This window comes from Telopea speciosissima, chromosome 4 (genome assembly GCF_018873765.1).
Source record: "Telopea speciosissima isolate NSW1024214 ecotype Mountain lineage chromosome 4, Tspe_v1, whole genome shotgun sequence".
In the NCBI taxonomy this organism is placed as follows: Eukaryota; Viridiplantae; Streptophyta; class Magnoliopsida; order Proteales; family Proteaceae; genus Telopea; species Telopea speciosissima.
The window spans coordinates 52419329-52429803 of NC_057919.1; positions in this window are offsets into that span (position 1 = coordinate 52419329).

The following is a 10475-nucleotide window of genomic DNA, read 5'->3' on the forward strand; positions in this document are numbered from 1 at the left end:
CGATGGAAGATGGGGGTGCAACCTGGTCCGGCTAGGCCGGATTTTTTAAAACCCAGGTCCAGCATTCCAGCCCCTTTTAACACAAAATCAAAAAAGAAAGTATCTTAAATATGATGGGAAAGGGGTTTTTTTTATAAACATTAAGAAACAAGAGTTTGTACAAATTTCCCAATCCTATTATGTCGGGAAAGCTATACCTTCTAAATACTAATTAGAGTGTCACCAGAGCATAATATAAACTTAACAGCAGTGAAATTAGCAATTGCGTCCGCTAATTCTAGAACCAAGAGGAGGCAATTCCAAGGAATATTAGTATTGTCTGGATTAATTAAACTAGAGTGAGTGTGTTTTGTGGTACACCATACTTCTTCTGGCAAATGTACTGATCTTTGGGCCGCCTTCCATCCTTCCACAAGTCCAATGAGCTCTGCCTCTGATCGATTTGTGGTAGGGTAGCATCCTACATCTATTAGAACATTTTGTCCATCTATCAAAAAGCAAAAAGTCCAGCCTGACCTACTTAAATCTGGATTAGAAATGCCTGCACATATTAAGACAGGGCAATGTATATGGTAGTTAGATAAATTCTGAGAATAATAAAAAAAAGGCACTATTAGATATACTATCAAATATAGGGTTAATAGTAGGGGACAAATACTCAAATCACATAACCATTTTGTTACAAACCGCATAGCTAGATTATGATCAGCACTGGAAGATCCATGGACTACATTGTTCCTGACAACCCATATAAGATAACATGTAATAATAAAAACTGAACAGTACCATTGAGAAGATTGTTTGTCCAACTCTCGGGATAGGAAAACTGGAGTGCAAAGATGTGCTAGAGAAGGACTGGAGGGAAGCTCGGTTCTGAATCCAAGAGCGCTAGATGCCCAAATACGCTTGGTCCATTCACAAGATAAAAATAGGTGCCACAAGGATTCATGACATGAAAAACATAAAACACAAGTAGAATCGATTGCCTTCCATTTCGAAATTGCGGCTTTGACAAGATACCCTTTGAGTTTCCAGAAAAAATGCCACCATTTTGTTGGAATAGGCCTATAAATATTGTTAGAAAGGAAGTTTGCAGCCTGTTTGGTTGAGAATCTCCCAGAACAAGATAAGGAACATCTCCATTGATCATCATAATCTGAAACAGGAATCATCAGAATTTCATTAATGAATAAGTTGGGTAAGGATAGGGAGAGCAATTCATGATTCCAGTTATTTGTTAAATTCTCCAACAGAATGACCAAGAGTACTCTGGGATAGAGTCTCGGGTAAACATTTACCAGGTATTGTTGGTATCCAAGGATCGAACCAACTATTGGTAGAGTGGCCATTACCAATTATCCTCCAAACCATTGATTTGAGGGTTGGAAACATGGAACATATACTATTCCAGGGCCAAGAGCCTCTTTTCTTATTAACTTTTGGGTAAAAAATGGATGTATTAGGATAGTATCTTGCCTTGAGGATTGAAGCCCATGTAGATTTCTCCTCAGTAAGAAGGCGCCTTCCTAATTTCAAGATTAAAGCTTTGTTGTGAATCAAAGATTCCTTAATCCTAACCCTCCCGATGGGATTGGGGAGCAGATTTTGTCTCAACCAATTAGATGAGCTCTTTTATGATCTTTTGAAGATCCATTCCAGAATTGTAAATATATGGAATCAAGAGACATGCAAGTTTTTTTGGAAAATAACACACAAGACATTCAATAAGGAGTGGATGCAAGAATTGATTGAATCAAAACTTTTCTACCAGCATAAGATAGAAACCTAGATTTCCAAGTAGAGAGTTTAGATTGTACCTTCTTGATGATGACCTCCAAATCCCTTACTTTTGAGCGAGACAGACCAAGTTTGGTTCCAAGGTAATTGAAATTCAAAGACATCTCTCGGATTTTCAGCATTGCATTAATTTTGGATCTCTATGTTTTGGGAACATTTTTATTGAAATAAATTTCACTCTTTGTGAAATTAATTTCTCGACCAGTGATATCACTGAAGAGATCTAAAATAGACTTAATGGTCAAAATGTCCTCATTTGTTGCCCTACAGAAAACAAAAGTGTCATCTGCAAAAAAGGAGATGTATTACTTTAGGGGCTCCTCTAGCCACCTTGATTGTCACACCCCCATCCCGTTAAGGGATAAAGTACAATAAAGGGTATGACTGCGATGACACGTGTCATCCCACAATACTACCAGGATCCCAATGCAGTGTCCCAAATCACAGTCGAAACTAATATTACATCACATGAATATTCAGTCACGAAAACCAAGTAAATATTACATTTCCAAAGAGTCAAAAGTAGCGGAAGCGTTTAAAATAGTAGTTACAATATATTTTACCAGCTAAGTGATACATGATAAGATATTAACATAGTTCACCCGACTGACCATGACATAACTACTCAAAATATAAATGTATAACAAGAAAGTGTTTATACAAGGGTGTGAAACCCCAAAATAATCAAAAGGGAATAAATCCCAACTCAAGGTGCCCCGTAGGCACAATCATCACAAGGACATCCATTGCCGTGCTCATCTGTCATAGCTTCTGGGTCCTCAGAACCAATTGCATCGTAGTTCGAGGACTGGGCCTCAAGACTCACAAAGTACCCACCATCTGCATCAACATCTAAAAAGAATGTACACAAGGAGGTTAGCTCCACTGAGCCAATGAGGGGATGGGGATCCACATACACACAATTCACATATAGTCCATGATGCATGTAGATTAATAGCATATTTTCCACCTAACACATAAATCTAGGGCACTAGGTGTATGCTACTGTAACAACTCGGGAGATGCCGTGGGCCACTTAACTTATCACCACCGTGAATCCTCAATTATTATCATGGGGCCTGCGTCGGCCATAGTCCCAGACCACCCAAAGGCAGACCCCAATGATTAGTGGTCATCTCTAACCTGGCCTCTCTCACACTCCACAGGCAACAGCGAGCCCTAATCACCCAACACATAAACCCATGTTGGTAAGAGTCATAGCATAGGGAACAAAACCTAACTGCAATTACACTACATGAATCCTATCGTGTCGAGAGGTATTCCGGGTGCATCAACTATCAAGCCTGCCCCTGACTGACTGGAATTTTTTATGAAGGACAGGGACCTCTAACTAGTCACCCAAACACCCTGTGGAGCATTACTCCAGTGGTTGAACCCCCGAGGATGTCCTCCTATATACCTGTCAGAAAATGGATTACAAGTCCATGCGGCTGCACTGCCCATAGCATGATGTACTGTATAAACCCCAGGTACACTCTCTCCTATCCATAAATGTGGGGCCCACACCTGTGCAGATGTGTATTGAACCCTGGGTGAGGTGTTGGTGCAAAGCCCAAGCTCTGGGCGAAGCACCTGTGCAAGCACAGGGCCTATACAACATTGATGTATTCTCTAGGCGATGCACTGGGCGATTGGCCCAATCACCCAGAGAATCGCCCAGAGTAGCTGAATTGTGAATTTTGGACTCCAGACATGTGGGGACCACCCATACAGACCATGAACACACCCTAGGGGTAGATGGAAATTTTAGGAACCATTACCCACCCCTGGCACCATGTGTAACCCACCTGAGCAGCCAGAATGGCTCAAAATTTAGTAAAAAATGCATTTTGGAGTAAGGGGTTGCACAGCCAAACAGGCCTTAGTCAAGGCTGACTTATAAATAGGAGGGCCCTAGCCCAAAAATACACTCCCGAGCTTGCTTTACTCCTTCAAAGAACGCTCCCATCTCTGCCATGAAATTGGTTCCCAATCCCTGGTACAACCCAAAACATTTAGAAACTGCTCCCAAGTGATCAGGTAATATCCCACTAGCTCCTAATGCTCCTGGTTTACCCAAAGAAGACCCATCCGTATTAAGCTTCCACCAACCTGCAAGAGGATGCCTCCATCGAACCTCAAAAATGTTCGTGGCTGGAGATCTAGATATTGGTAAATTTAATTTCCTGGCCAACATCAGTTCTTGAACTGATTTGATATTAACCCCATTGATGCGAGAACAACCATGACTTCTCTAAGGCATAATTTCATCACTTGCAATGGGTTTCTTCTCAAATTGTCATACTGATGCCTGTTGTGCTCCATCCAAATTTACTGGCATATGATTATGAGAAGAACACTCCATGGTATAGCAAGAGGAACCACCTTAGTCTTTCTTCGCCACCATGAGAAAAGCAGTTCAATAGATGGAAAACCACTCCAATTTTCATTAAAACAAAAGAGGATATCTCTCCAAACTTGAGTTGAAAAAGCACAATCCAGCACCAAATGAGCAATAGATTCACAAGCAGAATAGCATAGCTCACATCTTGAAGCTAGAGGCACCCCTTTGCGACACACCTTATCATCGATCGGAAGGGCACCATGCACAAGTCTCCAGCCAAAAACTGAAGAGCGGGGGTGAAGATCTCTATTCCAGACCGCCCAACCCCACTCAGGAATAGCAGCCTTCATTCTCAAAACCTCCTAGGCAGATTTCACAGAAAATGCTCCAGATTTGGTATGAGCCCAAAACCACCTATCTGGCCTGTCAGAAATAGAGATATTCAATCCTCAAATGTTAGTGAATAAGGTCTAAAGTGCTGGTTCAGGGACAGCAAGAAAAGTCCAAAGACCCTCCTCTATAAAATCCAAAACAATAGCAGTAAGAAGACAAGGAATTCTGGCAAGCTGGACCAAATCCTCAATGCTCTGATCACCAATCCACATGTCGTACTAAAATCTGATGGAGAGACCATTGCCGACCACCCATCGTTCAATAGCTTGAACAAAGTCCCAAACTTTTCAAAGCCCAGGAAGGAGCGTAGAAGTTCCAACAAAATTTTTCAGGGAGCCATCTTCTTTCACAAACCTCCCTCGCAAAAAAGATGCAAACATCGAGTTTTCAGTTTTGATAGTCCAATCCAACTTAGCAATCAAAGCAAGGTTAAGATCTCGAAGACGTCGGATTCCAAGCCCACCCTCTTATTTAGGTTTACACAAAGCATCCCATCTCACTATGATGGCCTTGGAATTACCAGCTTCCCCTGACCAGATGAAATTACGGATTTACCTCATTAACTTGATCTTGTCGGTGGGCCAAAGATAAACTGAGAAATTATGAACCAGGATACTACCTATCACTGATCGAACTAGCTCAATACGACCTGCTATAGACAGAAGCCGCCCCTTCCAAGCAAAAAGCCTTTTTTTGAATTGGTCCATTAGAGGTTGGACTAATTCACTCCTCACCCTTCCTTTCTTCAGAGTAACACCCAAGTACCTTGATGGGAAGATACAAATTGGGATTTGCAAAATTGAAGCTAAACGCTGCCTTCTAGCACTGGAAATATTGCCTAAAAAGACTTTACTTTTGGCAAGATTAACCACCTAGCCCGAATACTCCCCATAGGCCTCCAAGAAAGCCTTAACTCATCTCACATTACTCAGCTCTGCCTTCATGAAGATAAATAGGTCATCAGCATATAGAAGGTGGGAAGGAGTATACACATGACGAGGACCAGGAAGAGCCCTAATCCATTCCTTATCACGCATCGCCTTAAGCCCTTTACATAAAACTTCTTCCGATAAGATGAATAAAAGCGGTGACAGAGGGTCACCTTGTCTCAGACCACGCTCCATCCCAAAAAATCCAACTGGACCACCATTGATCAAAACCGAAATCCTAGTTGAAAGGAGTATTTGATGCACCCAGAAAATCCATTGTTGGGAAAAGCCGAAAGCACTGAGAACATCAAATAGAAAACTCCACTCAAGATTGTCAAAAGCTTTTTGGATATCCAATTTCATGCCCAAGCCTCCTCCTCTACACTTTACCTCCATCAGATTAGTGAGTTCTGATGCCACACCTATATTTTCAAATGTAACTTTGCCCTTTTGGAAAATGCCTTGCTCGACAGAGATCAGATTATGTAATACAGAGGATAGTCTTGTCGCCATGATTTTTGGGATGATTTTGAAGAAGAAATTCTCCAAACACAGAGGACGGAACTGTCCCACCTTGTTAGCATTCTCCACTTTTGGGATAAGGCATAAAAAATTGCAGTTCACCCCTTTAGTAACAACACCTTCTTGGAAAAATTTCTGAATACCACGACAAACATCAATACCAATAAAGTTCCAACACACTCTGAAGAAAGTACCTGGGAAGCCGTCTGGACCTGGAGCACTGAAGGGATCTAAATCAAACACCGCAGTCTTGATTTCTTCATGAGAAGGTGACTTAGTAAGCATTTCATTATCCCTATCGGAGACCAAAGTGGGGATCACAGATAGCAAATCTGCATTACTAGTAGCTCTGCCCCTTTTGAAAAAAATTTCAAAGTGAAACACAATGTGCTCACCAATCTTGTTGGCATCAGATAAAACTACTCCATCATCTTTTTTTAATTCTCAAATAGCATTCTGAGTGCGCCGTAAATGGGTTGAAAAGTGAAAAAATTTAGTGCATCTATCTCCATATTTAACCCATTTATCCCTCGCTTTTTCGCTCCAAAGCTTCTCTTGAAGCTCAATAGCCTCATCATAGTCCTTTCTGGCCTGCATCTCATTATCAAACAAAGTTTTTGTAAGCCCCTCTGAATCAATAATACTTTGACCTGATTCAAGACAAGCCCTAGAGCGGCTGACTTCATGATCAATATGAGGAAACGTCTCTTTGACCCAATTTCTAAGCTGGCCCTTAAGGTGCTTTAATTTAGAAGTGACCACATAGATAGGGGAACCAGAGACTGGTTCAGCCCAAGAACGCTGCACAAAAGGCCGAAAGCCCGCATGATCTGCCCAGAATCTCTACATTCGAAAGAGGATATTAGTTGAACGTGGCAAAGCATCACAAGAAATCATTAGAAGAGAGTGGTTAGAGCTACCTCTAACAAGAACCCGCTACACATTGCCAATAAAAATGCTGCCACCATGCATCATTACCAAAACTACGATCAAGTACTGCATGAACATTACCCACTCTTCTATTGTTGGACCACGTGAATCTATTACCCGTGGAGGGGATCGGAGTTAGAGATGTAGTTTCTACCAATGTAGCAAACTCTTCAGCTGATCCTAAGTTGAAACGCCTAGGGCCTCTTTTTTCATTGGTATACAAATACGAATTAAAATCCCCAATCACCAACCAAGGACAAGCAACCCCTGCAAGAGAAACCAAATCACACCAAAGTTGCCTTCTAATCGCCCGCAAACAGCTTGCATGAAACATCGAGACAAAACTTTTAACTCTGTTCAGCTCAATTTGGAGCGAAATATGCTGAGCAGACTCCACGATAACCACCGGTTTCATCAATCCTTCTTTCCAAAAAAACCAGATATTCGATGGACCCTCATCTCGTTTATGAGCAATTAAATCAGAATCCATTCCAAGCGACATGAAGAGACGCTTGGGGCAACGCTCAACACCAATCTTGGGTTCAACTAAACATATGAAGTCAGGTTTATGCTCCTTCACTAGCATTCAGAGGTGAGCCCGAGCCCTACTATTACCTACTCCTCTTAGATTCCAAAAAATGAAATTCATGATCACTGAGAAATGGAGTTAATTTGACGTTCATCAATGCCCTGTCGTTGAGCAAGCATGCAATCAGATACCAACACAACCTCACCAGTATATCTTCCACGTCTTCGTGCTCCAGAAAGGACATTTGCTTGGCCTATGTGCCTTTCCCTAACATGTTTGCGCTTAGTAACTTCAATGAACTCATCCCCTCCCAAGGCAACATATTGGTTAATCTCTATGTGAACCACCACCGCAGTCCTTTCATTATCGTGGCTAGTGACTAAGATAGGATAGAGAGCAGAAACTTTGACCCGACTAGGAGGAGAAGTCAAACACCCTTCACGTAGAGCAGTTGCAACATCACCCGACCCCCCGGGCCCACCATCCGAGTGCACTATCTTCTCAATATGGTTGATAGAATCTGATCTTCTAGGAGAAGATATGGTCGGCAATTAGTTGTTAGGATATTTACGTTGCTAACAATAGCCTGAATTCCCTCCCTCCCAGCAGAAGTTTCTAAAGTAATTGGAGTAGAGTCTGTTACGTTATCAACCCTTTCCATATCACACACAGCTTCTACCTCAACACCGTGAACCGCAAGACCTATCGGAGATGCCTTCGGGCGCCAAACTTTCCGTTGTCGTTGAGGTTGAACCTGGTAGTCTACATAGTTGGCTCCAGGAATATTATCGTCCTCACCATGCTCCTTCTCCTGATTAGGGCAAGAATCCACTCTATGCCCATAGCGACGACATAATGGGCAACGAGATGGAGGGTGCTCATAAATCACTACTTATTTAAAAACATACATCTCAGAGGATCCCTATTGCTCTCGCTCAACAAAAATCTCATCAACCCGGGGGATCGAGTCATCGATGTCTACACATACTCTTGCAAAGTGGCCATAGTATGAGTCTTTAGTTCTTCTGTCAATAGTAATAGGTCTCCCCACCGCCTTAGCAATTGAAAATAACACATCTTCATGCTAGTATTCCTGTGGCAGATTAGGAAAACGGATCCAAGGTAGCCTGTGAGTGATGGCTTGATCCTCAACCTTGAAATCCTTTTTCCATCGTTGAAATCTCAACAGTTGGCCATCTACACGCATAGGTCCTCTCCTCCAGATGCTTTTCATATCCTCTTCATTAAAGAACTGAAATATAACAAAACCCTTTCCAAGGGACTTCAAAATAACCTCCTCCTTCAACCCCCAACCCATAGTTGCTTCACGTAAATTATCCATTGTTGTAAAACGAAAATTCAGCCTCGCCAGTAGAGAAAACTTAAATTTCTCTAGTTGAGCAACATACGCAGCCTAGGGAATCTTAATTCTGGTTAGGGAGCCATCTCGAACTAGCGAAGGTAAACTCTCTACTTCCGGTAACAGAGGCTTGGCCATAGCTGCATAAGACAGAGGGGGAGCCGTTGCAGTATTCGATGGCTGTTGCAGGCACGAGAACCTTAGGAAGCCTCCCAGATCTGCAAAATTTTGTCCGTGGGATCCTGGGCAGCACCCAGGGTCGCCTTCCCAGAGCCTTCCGAAAAATTCGCACCAGTCATTCTTTAGATTAAGAGTGTTTTGTAAGCTAATCCACAACTATAAAAGGTCCCAAAATGCCTCAAGTGATCCTAATTAGACGTTAATAGCTCTCGAGTCTCAAAGCACTCTTTCTAGTAGCTTTCTTCTATTGGATTTGGAGTTCAAATTGAATTGATTTGAAAATAGGAATGAGTGATGCTCTCGGAGTCAGGAGGAGAGGAGGGTGCAACTGTTTGAGGTTCACGGAAAAAGGAGATCAAAGGTGGAGGCTGGGTAGGTGTGGAGATGAGCAGAAAGGGTGCGGGTAGGAGAGGAATACAAGGGGCGGGGGGCGTGGGAGATGCATAGGGCGAAGAGATACAGGGGATGGGTGGGTGAGAATTGAGATACAAAGGGTAAGAGGAGACTGAGGGAAAGGGGGTGGCAATGGGAGGCGGGAGGCGAGCGGCGGGAGGAAAGGTTAGGGGAGGACAGTGGGACGATAGTCCATAATCTTGGATTGGATCGGTCAAAATCATCCGGATCGAATCAGTATTGGCTTAGACCGATCCTACCCAGTATTAGTGGGTTGTTCCCTATATCAGTCAACTCGGTTGGATCGCCCGAATTTTGGGATCGGATCGATCGGTATCAATCATTACAATTCTAAAATGGTTTGTAATCTTAGGATCAAATTGGTCCAGATCGATCGATTTGCTCGGATCGAATTGTTATCAATTGTGATTTCCTAATTTACTTTTAATTTTCATATATTTTTCTAATATTTTCTTACTGATATTGGCTGATATGGGAATTGATCCAACAAAATCTGATTTTCGGTAATTTTTTACTAATACAAACCGATTTTAACCGATTCAAACCGGTATCGGCACTGACGGATCCCGAGATTACGAATCATGGGTGAGAGCATGGAAGTGGGGATGGAGATGCAAAGGGCAGGGTGGGGACGGGAGAGGGGAACCCACTGTAAGGATTTGGACAGGGATGTAAACTGATCGGATTCGGCTTGGATTTGCTACTATCCGAGTCTAAATCAGAATCCGTTACCGAATGACATATTCGTATCCGATCCGGTATCCAAGGGAATTTAAAAAATTATTATCATATTCGAATCCAAAAGTTTATCGGATTTTCGAATAAATTATCCGATCCGATAAACTATCCGGTTAGTAAACGTATCTGATCTATATTGATTATACGGATTTTCAACTTCGATTACCGATTACCGACTCGAATTACCAAAATATATCCGATTAGTAAACATATTTGATCTATATTGATTACGGATTTTCAACTCCGATTACCGACTTCGACTACCAAAATATATTCTTATAAAAAAGTGTTTATAATAAGAGTAATATGATAATATATATTAGGGAAACAGTTTTCTGT